An 18,650-nucleotide genomic window follows, 5' to 3' on the forward strand; every position below is an offset into this window, starting at 1 on the left:
AATAACACTCCTGCTTACCTACCGGACCAGTACAGACAGGCCCCAAAGAGTGGACATCCCTGAGGAGAATGCAGACGCACCACCCAATTTTTCCATCCAGTATCATTTATCTTTTAACTATAATATTAACTAAGAGAAGTGGGTGGTTGGGTTCACTGCCCAACCTAGAAGACAGAACATTTAGATATATGGTAAATTGGGTCTTGGGGGCAGAAGGACTGTTTGCAATGCATGTATCTGTACTCTGTCATACTCATTACTTTGTATCCTTCTAACAACAGATTGATGGTGAATGATGTGCTGCTGCTTATTGCCCAGATGAATGTTGGCCTTGTGTTGTAGCGCTTTTCTTTCTCAAACCTTTCCCCAAATCCCATTACCCATTCATTCATCAAACCCCTAACCCTCTTCCCCGAGCTGTGTTATTTATTGAGGTGTAGCTTAAATTTCACCATCAATAGATCACACACTTGATGGGTCTGTTGTGGTGAAAGCAACACCAACTTACTGTAGAGTCTTCTAAGCAGTAGCCCACACCAGACCATTACCAAGCTGTGCATTAAAAACGATCCATATGTTTATAGATATAGGATGAAGAACATCAGTCGTCAGCATCATCATTCAGACCTTCTGTTGCCTAATAGTAAATACCTAACCTAAGCTTGTCGACTGCATAATTTGAGACCATTTTTTATAACTTGACGATTTCACAAATAGTACTGCTAGCTCCACATTAGCAAAAACTTAACAGCATTGCTATTTTTTCTATTATAGCACAATCAAGTATTCTCATTGTGTCATCACGTAGTACTCATGTCTTGTCAATTCTTTGTAAATCTTTGATAAATATATAACCCACTTACTCAGTCTTTCTACTTTCATTTAGTTGCCTACAATGTATAGTCAATCAATCCGAGAGTTGCAGCTCACCTGGGTGGAACTGGAAGTGGGACCTCGCTTGTGAAGATGTGATGCCTCCCCTGTTATGGCTGCATGTATATTCGGGTAAGACAACTAGGAGGGATGTAATTTAACTTAGTAAGAAATAAATTAACTGCTACTGTTTTTTATCTAGATAGTTCAGAACTTCGACACAATAGAGGTCATCATGGTAGCATACCCCATAATGGTCAAGATAATTTGAGAAGTATAAGCCTGGACTTAATAACTAAGTGCTACGCTCTTTCTTAAGTTACAAGCACATAAACGGACTGCGTAAAACTACTTAAAGGCAGCAGTGCAAAGTAAAAGAAACTACTTCAGGAATAACTGCAGATTAGAAAAAATAGTTTCCCCCTTTATTTATTTACAAAGCAACCCACCCTCGTCACCGCAAACAACATGCCCACCGCTCTCCCAAACAAAAATGAAACATTTCTACTCGTTCCACTAGGGCAAGACCAGGTTTTCCCTGGTCTTAATTCTGGCGCTGCCTCCTATTTACGCCTCCCTGTTAAACAGGGGGCAGCGTCAAAATCAATGGGTGTTGCAGTGGAACGCCCTCCCCTTTCATGCTAAGCATAGCGTGAAAGGAGGCCTTATTTACAAGACAGTGTTAAGCCACGTTAAGTGGCCTATCGCTGCCTTGTAAGTAAGGTGAAGCCCCTATCGCCACAGGAGCATCAGAAAAAGTGACGTTCCTATGGTGAAAGAGGCTTGTAAATATGCCCCCTTGTGTGTTTGGTTTCCAATGCATTGAAAACATTGTAAATGCCACATTAACTAAAGCAGATGCACATTACACAGCCAACACGGCAGTGACAAATTGATTGCCCCACACTGCACTGTGATCATAGTTTGCAAAAATGCCATGGGCGGGGAGGGGTGGTGATGAATGATAGGTAGGATAGATCTGGCTCACTTAACAAATACAGCGAGTCAAGGAAGTAGAACATAGAATAAAAATAAATAAATAACCCCCACTTAGAAGAACCATAGCTTTGAATGATAGTGATAACCCAACATAAACCAAGTAAGCAGAGTAGGTGACCAGCTGCACGCCCCTCATGAGAAGAACAGCTGCCTTGCTTATTCATTCAAACAATCCAAATATTAATTCATCCTTTCATTGCAATTCACCCATAGCCACCATGATTAAGCTTTACTTTCTCCCATCCAGTCTTTCACCAAAATATCCAATACATTTTCGACCCATTCAATACATAGCAACTCTTTCTTCAAACCATCTTTTAGCCCATCCACCATGCACCCTTTAACTCACTCACCCTTTCACTCATATACCATTTCCTTTTTTTAAGTTATCTTCCATTCTTTCATGTCTCCCTCAAGCCATCAAAGTTCATTATGTGAGATTTTGCTGCATTGCAGATAGAAGAGGCCATAATAATAACTCAACCACAGCGGTGGCTGGTAAAGCTGGGGTAAATTTCACCTCATGGTCATTTTTTATACCCACAAGCGATGCCATGGCAATAGCTAGTGAGCATAGTAATTGCAAGAAATTATGTGACTTACTAGTGCCCGTCCCTGCTGTCGCTTCTCCTCCAACTGACCCGTCACAGTCTCCTCCTGCAACAGCACTGGAGCCGGCATCACCAATATTCTGTGTGGCTAGAATAAAGCATTACAAATAATTTAGATCCCAGATACGCATCCCCAAATACAACAGCAATGCAGCACTACAGCTCAGTTAGCACATCCATATCTTCCAAATATCACTCTGGGCATTTGATTGGTTGGTTCACAAAAATAGACAAGCCTGGTCAATGAAAGACATATGGTGTTGGATGATAAATGGAATGGGAGTGGGACCTCATAAATGTTTTCCAGCCTTGCTGCTCTGTCATGGGAAACTGCTGGTGTACTGTAACTATAAATGAACAGGTCTGCAGCACACTACATTGGGGGAGGGGAGGTGGTCCATGATGACCATAGCCACTGTCTTGTGAACTGAACTGTGTTAGAGCTAGCCATCAGCAGGAAAAGGAAGCCTTCTGACCAAACATACATGGTGATTTTATTTCAAATATTACCTTACTTGGGCCTGCTATCTAAATCTTCACGAATCATGATAGATAGCACCAGGCGCGGCTGGTCCATTTAGGCGGAAGGGCCACGCCCCTCCACCTTTTGCCCTGTAGGAACAGTGTCTGTCAGGCTGAACAAAGGTCAGCCTGATAGACACTGTTCACTTTCAGTTCAGGCAGCCAGGAGCCAGACATGCGCATTTAGCGCAGGCTCCTGGCTGCCTGAACTGAACTTTGCTGGGCTGAGAAAGTCACAGCTCCCGTAGGTGTGACGTTCTCAGCTCAGCAGAGGTTGCTGAGGCCCTCCCCTCAGTGACTAATTGCCTCGCACCTGGGTGCTTCAGTTTTAAGCCCTGAAGCGCCCAGGGTCGAGTGTCAATCAGTGACACTTCATCACAGAATGGGGTGGGGTCAGTAGTCTCTCTGACCCAGGGCCGGACTGGGAACCAAAACCGGCCCTAGCAAAGTGCTCGCCCGGCCCCTCCCTCAGGGCTTGGGAGTGCTGTCGAGCTCTTTGCCAGGACCGGTTTTCAGCCGATTTTGTTACAAGGACGATTTTGCAGCTATGCTGCAAAAACGTCCCTAAAACAAAATCGACCCCCAGGGGCCCAAAACCGGCCCCCACCCATGCGGCGCACCGGGGGATTGCCCGGTACCCGCTACGGCCAGTCCGGCCCTGCACTGACCCCATCCCACTCTGTGATGATGTTGGGACTGCTGCCTTCCCTCATTGGCTGACCTTCTGAACCACCGAGGCAGCGCAGAGCCTGCTGAAGGAAAGTGTGATTTATTTTAAATCGTTTGGTGTGTGCGTGAATGCATGTATGAATGTTTGGGAAAGAGTGTTCTGAATGAATGTGTTTGTGTGTGTGTGCGCACGTGTGAGTGCCTTGGTGTAAATGTTATGTGTATGTCTGCGTGTGTGTGTATCCCGTCTGCCCCCCTCCCTCCAAAACTTACCAGCCGCCACTGGATAGCACCAACATTCCAATAGGCTAATACCCCAAGATTCTACGGTCCTACCCTAAGAAGTCCACAACATTCATAAAAGGACTTCCTGGGATCAGCAGAGACCTCAGCAGCGCCGCTGGTGGTCGGCTCTGGCTAACCAGCTCGTCCCGGACCCTCCAAATCATCTTGCCCTTGGGTGCTGATAAAACAAAGTAAGAAGATAAATAAAGATAGATTAGTGATTCTGTTAATAATCTCCAAAATATTTTATGAGAAGCAAACGCAATAGCTAAAACAGATCAGCTATAGTACTACTATTTTCGACGTAAGTCTATCGACTGTCGTTATATCCATATTCCAAATCTCCTTACCAAAAACTTCATTTGGAACTAATGTATTGCAGTGAATGATCTTTGATTCTATCTAATCCCATTTCTCAACACCTTTTGATGAGCCAACTCAGTCTCCCTTTTTTGCAATGCATAGATTTATACTTCACAACATCACCGTCGATTAAATTAAATCACCTGGAACTGTACGAGCTACATAAACAAAGTCACAGAGAGAACGCGCTACTCTGTGAATCACTATAGTGACAGAAGAACAGTATGCAATGGCTTCTTAATTAATCAGCCAAAGTGAGCACCTGATTAATGCGATTAGGTAGCGGCATCTGTCTAGCAGAAACTAGAAACTGTATCACACAATAATATACCAGTGTAAACTCTACTAAACATAACTTACCTCTGAGTGTGAGCAGTATGCTATTTGGATTTTGTTTTAGCATTGTAGAACACAAACATACAATTAATATTCACTGAGCCCAGGAATCTCGATGCCTAACAGGTCCTGTTTGCGGTCGAGAATGTCTGCCCAGTGGTGCTTCAGCTGCTGGGTGGTGCGCCGAACATGGCTGGTGCGCCGCACAAACCGGCGCACCATCCCCCAGCACCACCGAAGCTCACTATGGGTGTATCCTCTAACGGGTCTGCAGCCCGCTGCCAGCATAGAGGGGAGGTGGCGCTGCACAAAACAAACTAGTGCTACCACCTCCTCCTCTCCAAAGATAGCCCGGGAATTCACACCTGGGCGGCTGCACCTCCCGAATGGAAGTCGTCCCTCTGCCATGGCGCTGGGTGGGGAAATAATAACCAGGATGGAAAAGGAAGGGATTGTAAAGAAGAATGAAATTAGGAAAAAAGGGGAAATAATCTAAGTAAAAAAGTCACAAAAACACAAGCAAATGTACACAAACATTTAAAGTACACAAACACAAAGACATACAAATTAGAAGTAGAAAAGTAATAAAGGAGGAGGATTCCAAAGATAAAAGTATAGATTAAAATTTAGGCCTAGAACCATAACAGAGAGCAGAAAAACAAAATGGCCGCACGCATGAACCTGGGATTCATTGTTAAAATAGAAAAATAAGTCCTGATACTCTACGAACCCAGTTACTTCTGTCTCAGAAAAACACAAAGAAAATAAAGAAAGAGGTGATATATATTTTAGGAAAGGAGTTTGTAACACTCAGGGACTTAGCAAGGACTGTTGGTGTCCTGTTCTCATTGATCCAAGCAATTTCTCCAAGCCCCCTGCATTACAGGGCCCTTCGGAGATTGAAGACAGTTGGTTTGCGAAAAGGCCTATGGTATGCAGATTTGATAGGTTTGTCCCCAGAAGCTCAAACAGACCTGGAGTGGTGGTTGAACAGCCTAGAGTGTTGATATGGCAAAGCTATTTTTGGAAATGTGCCAGAATTTACATTACAGACAGATGTTATGTTATGTTAAAAAATATTTATATAGGGCACGTTCACCAACGGTTTCTTGGTGCTAAGCGGAGTCGGTCAGTTGCAAAGCAAAGAGAAAAGGAAAGTTCAGTTGTAGGCCTGGACAAACAGCCAGGTCTTAAGAGAGGTCCTAAACTGAGCATAGGAAGAGGACAAGCGCAGTTCAGGATGAAGAGAATTCCAGAACTGTGGCGCCAGAATCGAGAATCGAAGACCCCCGTGTTTTTTACGCTTAAACAGACAAGGGGTTAATATATTCATGTTTGCAGAGCGCAAAGCTCGAGAGGGGGCATAACGTTGTAGTCTGGACACAATAAAAGCCGGGCCACGGTCCGAGAGAGTTTTATAGACAGTGCAGCCTAGTTTAAAGAGACTGCGTTGACACACGGGAAGCCAGTGTAAGTTTTTCAATAGCGGTTTCACATGATGAGATTTAGGTTGACCATATACAAGCCTCGCGGCTTGGTTCTGTACCAGTTGGAGTTGGCGTAGTTGGTAAGCTGAGATACCGGCTTACAAAGAGCTGGCGTAATCAATACGCGACATCGCCAGGGCAAGAACAGCTTGAATCCGGGCCTCAAAGGTCAGATGATACCACAGTATTAATCTGTGCCTTCATTGTAAGGTCGTTGCTAATTACGATTCCCAAGCTTTTGACTGACTTGACAGGAGATGGAGGGCATCCCAGAGAATGAGGCCAAAAGTTTGAATTCCAGGGATTCCCTGAGCCACCCGTAAGGATCAACTCGGTTTTGTCTGGATTTAACTTAAGATGGTTGGCACTCATCCAATTGCTGATGAATATCATAGTGGACTGAAAGCTTTCTATAGATGAGGGGGAGGAGTCGATGTTAAATACTAGCTGGAGATCATCAGCATCATTAAATATAACCAGCTCTCTCTTTTGAAGTGCCAAGATCAAAGGAAGAATGTATAAATTAAAAAGAAGGGAAGAGAGTGCGGAGCCCTGAGGAACCCCACACGTCAATCTCCTTTTCTGGGCCAAGAAGCTGGCAAGACGGACCGCTTGGGAGCGGTCACAGAGAAATGAGGAGATCCAATCCAGAGGAGGACCCCAAATCTCAGCGCTCTCGACCCAGTCGACCAAAAGATGGTGGTCGACCGTATCGAACGCAGCCGAGAGGTCTAGGAGCACCAGGGCTTGCATGGAGCTTTGGTCGGCCCCCCTTCGTAATTCATCAAGGACTGCCAGAATAACAGACTCAGTGGAATGTTTGGGTCTAAACCCAGCTTGATGAGGGTCCAAGTAATGTGACTTCTCGACAAAGGTGCTGAGATAGTCAGTCACATGAGCTTCCAAGATTTTTCCCAAAAAGGGCAGCAATGAAGTTTCGGAGAAAATTGTTGGGAATGGAAGGATCAGAGCCAGTTTTTTTAAAAATAGGTACCACCTCAGCATGCTTAAAAAGGTTGGGAACAATGCCCAGGGTGAGGGAGTTATTGAGAAGAGACATAGGGGGTTCAGGGCAAGAGAGAAAGACTTCCCGAAGAATAGAGGGAGGACAACTGTCAGAGGGGGATACTGACCTAACCTTCTTAAGTAAGGAGAGGAAAACTTATTGGGTAATGAGAGGGAAGCGGTCCTGGCGGTGAGGATTAATATTTGAACCACAAAAATCCACAGATGCAGGGGGCTGAGGAATACTTGATTTAATGTTAACAATTTTCTCGATAAAGTAGTTATTGAGTGAGTCACATAAAGATTGTGAGGGAATGGGTTTTACGGTGACACGGTCAGGTTTGACAAGTTCGTCCACTATTGAAAAAATATCTTTGGCCTTGTTGGTGGATGCCAGGATTTTGGAAGAAAAATATTCAGATTTAGTTCTGATTATGGCATTTGTATAATCTTTAAGTGCTGCAGTGAAAGTGAGCCTTTTATGGGGGCAGTAGTCCTGTCTCCACTTCCATTCAGTTTGTCGCAGGGCCAGTTTTATGGCCTTCAGATTGTCAGAAAACCAGCGTTGTGCATCATGGGGTCTTTGTTTTTAATTGTCTGTAACGGGGCAATACTGTCTCTAGCCATTCCTGTTGCCCTGAAGAAATTGCCGTAACAGTAAGGCAATGAAACATGTCGGCTTATTGACTTCCTGTCTGTTAAAGTACAGCACTTTTTATTTTTGAATTGACCCATGAGCAAAGAATAAAATCATGATGGCCATGGTTCTTTATCAATTTTAATTCAGGACTACGGTGTGTGTTGCTCACATACTTTCACCTTTTTTGTTGTTGGTCAAATTTTCCAATTTTCTTTGAGCAAGGTGGCAACCTATGATGAGAAACGTGGCAGTACTGGTGATGATCTAACCAGTGTCAGCCCGCTAAGGTGTTGCGCACGTGAGGTGCTACCTTCCTTCTGCACATATTTTTTTCACTGATCTTTCACGGTGTGGGGTGTTGTATCCCTGTGAGTGAACTGTTTTCATCACACACGTTTATAAAAAATATATAAACATTTTTTTTTTTAACATAGTGACTGCTACATTGATTCAGGGTTCTTGCGAAACCTTTTTATAAATGAGTACAGTCCCTGGTAAATTGGGAATCCACCCCATAATTTCAGTTAAATAGGGGTGGTTTTGAAGAGGTTAATCTGATACCTCTCGATTCCTTTTGTTACACAGCGTATAAAATAGTCCTGTACTGAATGGATTGGGCCCTTTTTGTTGGAAATCTAGCCGATTCCAGCCAAGTGTTAATGTTTTCTGCCTGGGAATGAAGGGAGACCGCTGTGCCGAAGGGTTGAGATGCCGCAAACATAGTGCTATATTCTTTGGTATCGACCTGGCTCCAGTTCCTGGCCATGATGGTGGCAGGGGGAGAGAGTTTAGGAGCAGGGGTACTCAAGAAGGTAAAAGTAATGAGCAGGTGGTCTGACCATGAACAGGGGGAGATACATATGTTGGCTAACTCTAAATTAGAGGTCCAAACCTGGTCTAGGGTATTTCCCTTGGCGTGAGTGGGAGCTTTAATATGCTGGGTATAATTCATACCTGTCAGCAAATCAGTAAACTCGGCCGAATGAGGGCTTTCCCGCACATTGTTAGGCCAATAGTTGAAGTCGCCAACAATCAGTATTCTCGCATGATTTATGGCCAGATCAGCAATGGCTTCACTCAATAACTGCGAGAAAGTAGGCATAAGTACAGGAGGCCTATAAAATACGGCACAGATCTCAAGTTGGTGTTTCACCATTGATCGGGTAGTAAGATAACATATGGACAACTGCTCCTGTCCCAGGCATGTGGGACTGGATAAAGGAGTTGGGGATACGTTGGGCGTGCTAGGGGTATTCAGGGCGGAGGGGATAATAGGAAATATATAATCGGCGCTTTTAAGGCTTAATATCCCCAAGAGGTCTAACATGTTCTGAATGTGAAGGTCAAGAGCCCAATTTCCCCAAAGGGTTTTAAGGTCAGAAGAAGAATATTCCACTGGGCGGGCAGAATCTGGGGCCCCAGGACCCGACCGGCTGCGGACGGGCGCAGACGGGCTTGCCTTTGGCACGCCTTCGGCGCGCCCGCTGCGCGCGTCCGCTACACGCTCGCCCTTCCATATGGTTTTTATGCTCCCCCCACCCGGAAGTTAGAGGCTTTCCCCGGCTGGACCGCCAACCACCACCAAGATGGCGCCGTCCCAGCGAGAGCCCCGAACAAGCTGAATCCTTGTGACACCCTCTCCGCTCAATCGGAATAACCGTGGCGGACCGGAGGGTGCAGCTCAACAAGCATAACAGGTGATTTAAAAGTATTTGCCGCTAAACACAATACAGAGTATATTTAAAATTTAACAAGACAAAGTTGTAAGAAATAAAAGCAGGAAATTAGCAGCGATTAGCAAGTTGCAGTACAACAGATTAGTGATGCGTTTTAGTAGTAGGCAGCGTTTATCAACCAACCGTCCGCTGTGCGCTCGCCCTTCCATATGGTTTTTATTCTCCCCCCACCCGGAAGTTAGAGGCTTTCCCCGGCTGGACCGCCAACCACCACCAAGATGGCGTCGTCGCAGCGAGAGCCCCGAACAAGCTGAATCCTTGTGACACCCTCTCCGCTCAATCGGAATAACCGTGGCGGACCGGAGGGTGCAGCTCAACAAGCATAACAGGTGATTTAAAAGTATTTGCCGCTAAACACAATACAGAGTATATTTAAAATTTAACAAGACGCCATCGACATATACAACAGCTTCCCGACCGCCAACGCGAACCCCCACCCGGAACCCGCCACCGACATCTCCACCATCCTCACCTGGAGCCCTACCACCACCAAGGAGACCACCCGCGTCATGAACTCGATCCACTCCGGATCCCCATCAGACCCCTGCCCGCACCACATCTACAACAAGGCCGACAGCATCATCGCACCGCACCTCCGAGACGTCATCAACGCCTCCCTCACCGCCGCCACCTTCCCGGAGAGCTGGAAACACGCAGAGCTCAACGCCCTCCTAAAGAAACCTACAGCAGACCCCACCGAACTCAAAAACTTCCGGCCCATCTCTCTCCTACCGTTCCCCACCAAAGTGATTGAGAAAATCGTCAACGCTCAACTCACCACCGCCCTGGAAACTAACGACTCCCTCGACCCCACACAGTTCGGTTTCAGGGCCAACCACAGCACCGAAACCGCCCTCATCGCAGCCACGGACGACATCCGAGCCCTGACCGACAAGGGAGAAACCGTGGCCCTCATACTCCTGGACCTCTCTGCAGCCTTCGACACGGTCTGCCACCGCACCCTGATACGCCGCCTCAGCAACGCCGGCATCAGAGGCAAGGCCCTGGAATGGATCGTCTCCTTCCTCTCCGGAAGGACTCAGAGAGTCCGCCTGCCCCCCTTCAGATCCACAGCCACGGAGATCATCTGCGGTGTACCCCAAGGATCCTCCCTCAGCCCCACCCTCTTCAATGTCTACATGACCCCCCTGGCGAACATCGCACGCAAACACGGACTCGACCTCATATCCTACGCCGACGACACCCAGCTCATCCTATCCCTCACAAACAACCCCACCTCAGCTAGGACTAGACTACATGACGGAATGAAGGAAGTAGCGAACTGGATGACAGACAGCCGGCTGAAACTGAACACAGATAAGACGGAGGTCCTCATCCTCGGCCCTACTCCCACCGCATGGGACGACTCCTGGTGGCCCCCCGCCCTAGGCAGCACTCCCCAACCCACCGACCACGCACGCAACCTCGGCTTCATCCTGGACTCATCCCTCTCCATGACCAGACAGGTCAACTCGGTGACCTCGGCATGCTTCAACACCCTCCACATGCTCCGCAAGATCTTCCGCTGGATCCCCACCGACACCAGGATGACCGTCACCCACGCCCTCGTCACCAGCCGCCTGGACTACGGGAACACTCTGTACACCAGCATCACCACCAAGCTGCAGAGGAAACTACAACGGATCCAGAACGCTGCCGCACGACTCATCCTGGACATACCCCGCCACCACCACATTTCCGGACACCTGAAGAGACTTCATTGGCTCCCAGTCAACAAGAGGATCACCTTCCGAATCCTCACCCACGCACACAAAGCCCTTCACAACCTCGGACCCAAACTCATCAACAACCGCGTCTCCTTCTACACTCCTCCGCGCACTCTACGCTCTACCGGACAGGCCCTGGCAGCCGTACCCCGCATCCGCAAAGCCACCGCCGGAGGAAGATCCTTCTCCTTCCTAGCAGCGAAAACCTGGAACTCTCTGCCCAGCCACCTTCGCGCCATACCTGACCACCTCTCCTTCAGAAGGCAGCTCAAGACCTGGCTCTTCGAGCACTGACCCCCCCCCCCCCCTCCAGCGCCTTGAGACCCTTTATGGGTGAGTAGCGCGCTTTATAAATGCGATTGATTGATTGATTGATTGATTGATTCTTTTGGCTCAGGGCCTGCCTGAGCAACCTAAAGACAGAGTGAAGATTGTCAAGCCATAAATTATCTCACGAAATATTTCAGAAAGGTTTATCTTACAGGACCATTAATTGCCATAGATTGGACATTTCAGCTGACCGTGCCCTGGTAGGTGACATTGCAGTTGGAAGCGACTCACTAATATGTAGAATGAAGATGGGAATATGACTTAAGAGAGCCCCTAAGGTTCAATTCCTTAAGGGATGTTAATTTGGTTTTCAAACTTTTTGACTCATTGGCCAGGTAATTGTCTCTTTGAGACAGATTTCCCAGAAATTGGCAACTCTTCTTTGTTTAGTATCTTTCAGAAAGATTTCTGATGGTAAAGCTTTAGAGATTTGGAACAGGGTTAATTCATCAAATGGTATACATTTTTATATCTGGAAAAGATAAGAAAATGTCTGGTCAAATTTCTATACTTAATTCCAGGATTGTCCAAAACTGTGGGGGATATTTAGAAGGGCATTGCGCCACCGGAATGTCACCTTTTTTGACCTTCCCATTGGACAGTGCCCTGCTCAATATTTATAAAGCTGCTTAAGCCACTTTGCATGGCTTAAGGTCACTTTGCAAATATCATCTCCTTTCACGCAGGTATCTGCGTGAAAGGGGCGTGCAATGGGTGTTGCTGTAGACGTTCCACCGCAACACCCATTGCTTTTTTAAGCTACTCCAGATTTCCAAGGATGTGTATATCTGAAGCAGTGGCAAATGCCAATGAATAGTAGGTGTTAGATTGGCGCAACAAGGAGAAATACTTTTATTTACTTGTTTTTGCACTTTCTAGTGTGCTGCATTCTGCAGCACATATAGAAAGAGCAAACCGCCTTTAAAGATTGTTTATGTGCAGCATTAACACTCAATCCTTGCAACATAGAGACCCTGTGCACGGGTGCCTGTGTTGCAGGGATGATTCCCTGCAATTCAGCCACCATTGCACTATGGTGCAAGGGTGTCTGTGTTGGTGCTAAGCAGAGTATCCTGATTTGACTGACGAACGGATGTGCTGAAATTGTTCTGCGTATCCCGTATCATGGGGAGTGACAATAAAAGCAGGATTAAATAGAGCTAACCATCCTTGATTACGAAGACAGTAGCACCAAAATAAGGTAGAATACAAAGAAATTACAGACATTTAGTTCCACTGTTAACATAATCAGATGAGAGGAGCTGAGTAAACACACAGGAGTACGGAATGAAAAATGTCAAATAATTATTACCTAGTAAAATAGTATGTCGTTTGAACTTGGAGCTTGTAACAAACACAGAGACTAGTTACTTGAAATATGAAAGGAACAGAAAATTTAAGCCTGAAGAAGCACGTTTTTGCATGTTGCTGTATTGCCGTATAATCATGATACATTGAGAAAACAAGAATAAAGAATAACAAAAGAGAATACCACAAGAATGTTTAATGTCTTATGTTGGTTAGCACTGGTATGCCGGGACCACCGTAGAGAGTAGATGCCCCTCGATGAAAGAGAAAAAAGCCACAGCTCTTTTGTGTTCTGAATCCTGTGGAGTACGCTAAAAGACATTTGGAAGGGTTTGAAACGCGTCACCTGTTTTTTTCTTATAAGTAATCAAGTGTTCTACACAGGCAATACTACTGTAGCCCATTTTGTAATTGATTTAGAGATTTGTGACTGTTGTTGTTTTAGGTCAGTAGGGTCACTGTTTGGTTTCTGCCCTTGTAAAAAAACAAGTGAAATATTTCTTTGGATTGTAGATATCAGGGGCTAATTGTGGATCCCAAAAAACTTTAATTGCACAGAACCAAAGCAATAATTTGTTTTGAATTATGATGTCTTATTTGTTGTGTGTATTGTCTGTGTGATTTGTTCATTGTTGTACATATTGTAAGTGTTGTGTCCCTGTGTTATGAAATGTTATTGAGTTAATGAATTGTCTCAAATTGGGGATTAATTTGGTTTTTGAAAAACACAAAGAAAAAAACTTTTGTGAATAAACAATCAAGTGAACATAACAATTGAAGTGTGTGATCATCCGGTCTGAATGGAAGATTGAATGGTTATCAGTATTGGCATTTGTTTGATGATTAAAGCTTATACATGGCCTAGCCTTGCTGATTATGGGCTGAACCCTATATAGTTGAGGAGGCAGATTATTTTAGCACCAGCGCAAGGGAAAACACAGGGGTGCACCGTATTTGTGTAAATACGGCGTATCCTTGCATTTTTTAATTATGCAGCGAGGCGCTGCTAAATTGTGCTCAACGACACGCTGTGCCATTTCCTTGTAAATATCCCCGTGTGTATGGTAAGTTGCATCAAAGTCAATGAGCATAGAATGCTAATATTTAGACATGATGGTGACAGTCAACATTTAATATCCTATGTAAAACCTCATAAAGCAGTTTTTTCCCACCACAATAGCTAGGTTGGTTAGTGCAAAAATGAGTTAGGCAGGCAGAGAGCTATCACATTGTGGTGCTCATTCAGCAAGAGGTGTATTGGCAGTAAAGTATTCTGGGTCAGCAGTACTCTTTCTGAGATCTTTAAAGCAATAGACTGGTTGAATGCCAGTACCTTTACAAATTTATACTTGAAAGCAGTGAAGCATGTAAGTAACTTAGTTGTGGAAAGCTTTAAACATGCATACTGATAGCCTCCGGTCTTGTAATGAAATTACGATTCTCCAATTCACATGCAGAGAGAATCTTGATTTTTATTAAAGACAATGGAGGATATCATTATCCCACCCACGTCACCTTAATTTCTTTCTATATGGATCAGGTGAGGGAAATTAAATAGAATGGTAAATAATTTAGATATGTTAAAAAAAAAAGAAGAAAGTTCTGATCTTTACATCCTACTCATAGGAGAAGATTATTAAATTATCTTTTTTTGTATACGTTCTTTAAAGGGCTGCATATGGGGCAGCAATAAAGGTTTGTGCATAACGATAGCCTCCATTGCCTTTAATGAAATAAAGAATCTCTCTGCATGTTAATGGGAGAATCGCCATTCTCCTGTTATTGGGTCAGTTCATATTTAACCACAATGTGTCATTCGTTTGATTTCAACTATTTCACTTTAATGCTTTAAATCTCTCCTGCTGATATTTTCTGTGACTATTTTTTTCCCGGAGCTCAAAGTTACAGTAGATCTCATTATGCGGCAAAATACACTGTAAAACTGTAGCTCTTTTCATCTGGAGGGGCTGGTATCACAGAGAAGACAGAATGGGGAACAGGTCAGAATAAGCATTGGCAAAGCTAACTGCAATGGTCTTACCATGCTGGTGCTATAGATATTTTCTTTACATTTTTATTGCAAGCATGTGGCACAATCAATCAATCAATCAATCGATCAATCAAGTATTTGTAAAGCGCGCTACTGGCTTGTGAGGGTCTCAAGGCACTAGAGAGGGGGGAAGCAGCTACTGATCGAACAGCAAGGTCTTGAGAAGTCTCCTGAAGGTCAGCAAGTCCTGGGTTTGTTGCAGGTGGGTGGGGAGGGTGTTCCATGTCTTGGCGGCGAGGTGGGAGAATGATCTGCCACCGGTGGTCGTTCGGCAGATGCATGGGACGGTGGCGAAGGCGAGGTCAGCGGAGCGAAGCTGGTGGTTCGGGGTGTAGAAGGTGAGTCGTTCGTTGAGGTATGCTGGTCCAGCATTGTGGAGTGCGTTGTGAGCGTGGGTGAGGAGCTTGAAGGTGATCCTCTTGTTGATCGGGAGCCAGCGCAGGTCTCTCAGGTGGGTGGTGATGTGGCTGTGGCAAGGGATTCCCAGGATGAAGTGAGCAGAGGCGTTTTGTATGCTGTAGGAGAGTGGAATCTGACTAATGGTTGCCCCCAACTTTTTGCCTGGTATTTAAGTGGTTTTTGACTAGTCTGGCTGGGATCCTGCTATCCAGGACCCCAGCCTATCTGCTTTCTCCCTAAAACTGTTGTGAGTACTCTAGGTACAAACATAATTGGATGCTGGGCATGCCCATCCAGTCCCTTGTAGATGGTACCCTAGGTACCCAGGGCATGGGTCCCCCAGTAGGCCTGCCAGGGCTGCAGCACTTATTGTGCCACCCTGGGACAGCCACCCAAACTGACACCACCAGGCCACTACTGTAGCCTGGGTAAGGTGGTGCTAGCACCCCTTACAGGGATGTAGGTACCCTATGTCCCATACAATTACAACACATATACTCTCATAGGTCACCCCTATGGCAGGCCCTGGTAATCCTACAGGGCTGGGTGCTGAGGTATGTGTGAGGGGGGACCCCTACATGAGTAGGACCTCCCTGCAACCTTCGTAAAACCGTTACTGGGTTGTTTGTAGTGTAGCCATACCATATACTCTTACCGCATTATAAGTTATTGCGTCATCGCTGTAACTTGGGACTGGCTACACAGAACCATATCGTGTTTGGTGTCAAACATGAAGGAATCATACCCCCAGTCCAGCCATGGGCATGGGGGCACGATTCCCCCTTGCTAGGAGGGTGATATGGGAAAAGCGGTAGATTTTGGAAACCAATTTAAAAGTGCACATGTACCACAAAATGGCTACTGTTCGCCACCTACACGACTCTGGCTGGCTGTTGCTGGGGAAAACCCCAGCCTCGCCATCTGGACAATAGGGCTCCTGTGGCAGGGAGGTGCCAGCACCTCCCCAGACAGGATATGTGGATTGGAACAGGGTGGGTGCACCAAAAGTCCATTCAGAGTTGCACGTAGGCAGCTGCAGAGCCCCAATTCTGCATACACCGCTTGGAACCGGTTCAGGGGCATCCTGCCCCTCGCCCAGGCGGGAAACACACAAAGGGGAGTGGGTGTAGCCACCCTTTCCCGCCTCTACTCTGATTGGTAGGCTCTATTTTGGACCATCCCCTAATCCTGGGGATATATGGGAATAACTTTGCCCTAGAGCCTTAGATTCGTACAGGACTTCACAGAACTGACCTTCGACGAGCTGCTGCCCAGCTGACTGAAGAAATCTCCCTTGGGATAAAGGAGTTATCCCCCTGCTTGGCAGGCACCTAAAAGACTACAAGATACCCGGTTGGAACTTTGTTGCTCTCACGACCTTCGACGCCTTCCAGCGACCTCGAGGTGGGTCTCCAGTGCATCCCAGCGTCCTGTGAGTGTGCCCAGCAAGTCTGAGCACCCTGGACCACGTGGGTGTCGAGATCCCCGCATCCCCCGAGACACCGCCCACCTCTTGTCCAGCACACGACCCCGACCAGTGGGGAAGTTGTGCTTTGGCCCATTCTTGAGCCAACCTTCAAGCAGCATTTGTGCCGACCCTCAGCTCCCTGGCCCGCTCCGGTGGCACGTGGGAGCCCTTTTACGCACTCCATTTTGCTGCCTTCCACGGTCCCTTGTCTCTCGACTTGTGGGCCCTGACGGAGGACAATCTTCTTTTCTAAGAGTTCCCCTGGTTGCTCCAGGCCTGCTCTACGCTCCCTGCAAAGGAGAGCACCCTCAGACCACGTGGGTCTGCACCAGCAGCTACTTTGTTCATCTTGCGTGGGTTGCGGTTGCCAATGCTTAGTGGATCCAATCGGGACACTAACACCGCAGCGACCATCAGCCGACGTGGGACAGTCGCCCTCCAGAAGCTGGCCTTCCTTGAAGCCTCCCGGAGCCCGTGACTGCAGAGCCCAGCTGTACCTTCCACACCTGAAGCACCCGACATCCACGAGCTCCTTCCTGTGAGCTCCCTGGTCACTGTGCTGTGACCCAGACTCTGTCCCCTCTGCTTTCAGGTTCATCTTTGTCTTTTCTTCAACTTCAATCTTCACGACTTCAGCGACACTTCCAGCTAGCAGCAGTTTGGACTCCTTTTCCATAGAAAATCAGCCCGCGACCCGACACCAGAATCGACCTATGCACCCGGCTTCCCTGGGGCAGGTAACAGTGGCACTTCGGTACTTCCGTGGTGGTGGGCTCTCCAAAGCCTTAAGTCTCAAGCCTTAACTTTGTACTGTTGTTAGAAGTGTCCTTAAACCTTAATTATTCAACCGCGACATTCTCCATAGGCTAACATTGCGATCCCGACAGCAACTTCTCGCACTGCACACGCCTCCCGTGGGTCCCCTTCCTCTTAACTGTGGGTGGATTCTTAAGGGGCCAGCGATCCTGAATGCCCTAGGCATTGCCTGTAGAATTGTCGTGGTTCTTATACCACTATTTTAGTATATGGTTTGGTCCCCCCCTGGGGCCCATTGATTTCTGTGCTATTTATTGTGTTTAGAAATGCTTGTTTGAATTGTAACTTTGCCACTAGCCACATAAAGTGACTGTGGGATTCTGTCTAGAATAAATACATATATTTTATATATATACCTGTGTGGGCTACTCTTTCATTTGGTTATTCAAGAGGTTATTATGGTAAAACAATAAGCTTAACACTCCTTCAAGACTTAGCCTGAAGGCTGCTCTCCACAGCTACCACTAGGATAGCTTTCTTTAAAGGTTGTCTTAAACCTACCATCAGTAGGAGTCGAATTGGACTGGTGCAAGGTGTCCCTATAACTAGGAACAGCATATGCCAGGCCAACTTCTCACATTGGTGTGCAGCGGTGGGATTCAAGCTTGCCATTGTTTTACCAGATAACAAATTGAATTTCTAAAGTGAAAGCCACAAGGTACCAAAGGTACATATAAATTCAAGCTAGAATACAATAAGTTCTACTGAACTTGGAGTTGTGTGTAGAGGGTTTAGCACACCTTGACTACAACTCAAGAGAGGGTTCAGTAGGCCACACTTAGTGTAGGTAGATAGATCACTACACTAAACATGTCTTCAGGTGGCACTAAGGCTATGGAAGGACCCCAGAGGGTCCCAGTAGATAAGTATGATAATTTCACCTTTGCAGAGCTCAGGGAAATGTGCACCCTTAGGGGACTGAAGACAGAAAGAGGTGCCAACACAAAACGTCTCAAGGAGATCCTGCTCATAGCAGACTTTATGGAGTCCATAGGATCCAGAGGGACGGACAGAGTGGGTGGGCAC

General features: G+C 46.4%; 1 long non-coding RNA gene across 1 annotated transcript in view; it reads left to right on the forward strand.

Moving 5' to 3' along the window:
- The window catches only part of LOC146797913 (uncharacterized), a 92,518-nt gene that overhangs the window by 32,543 nt on the left and 41,325 nt on the right, over positions 1-18,650 (forward strand). The window contains exon 2 of the long non-coding RNA XR_014969077.1: positions 887-1,005. This is a non-coding gene — a long non-coding RNA (uncharacterized LOC146797913). The remainder of the gene's footprint in view (positions 1-886; positions 1,006-18,650) is intronic.

Source organism: Triturus cristatus, chromosome 9 (assembly GCF_964204655.1).
Source record: "Triturus cristatus chromosome 9, aTriCri1.1, whole genome shotgun sequence".
Classification (NCBI taxonomy): Eukaryota; Metazoa; Chordata; class Amphibia; order Caudata; family Salamandridae; genus Triturus; species Triturus cristatus.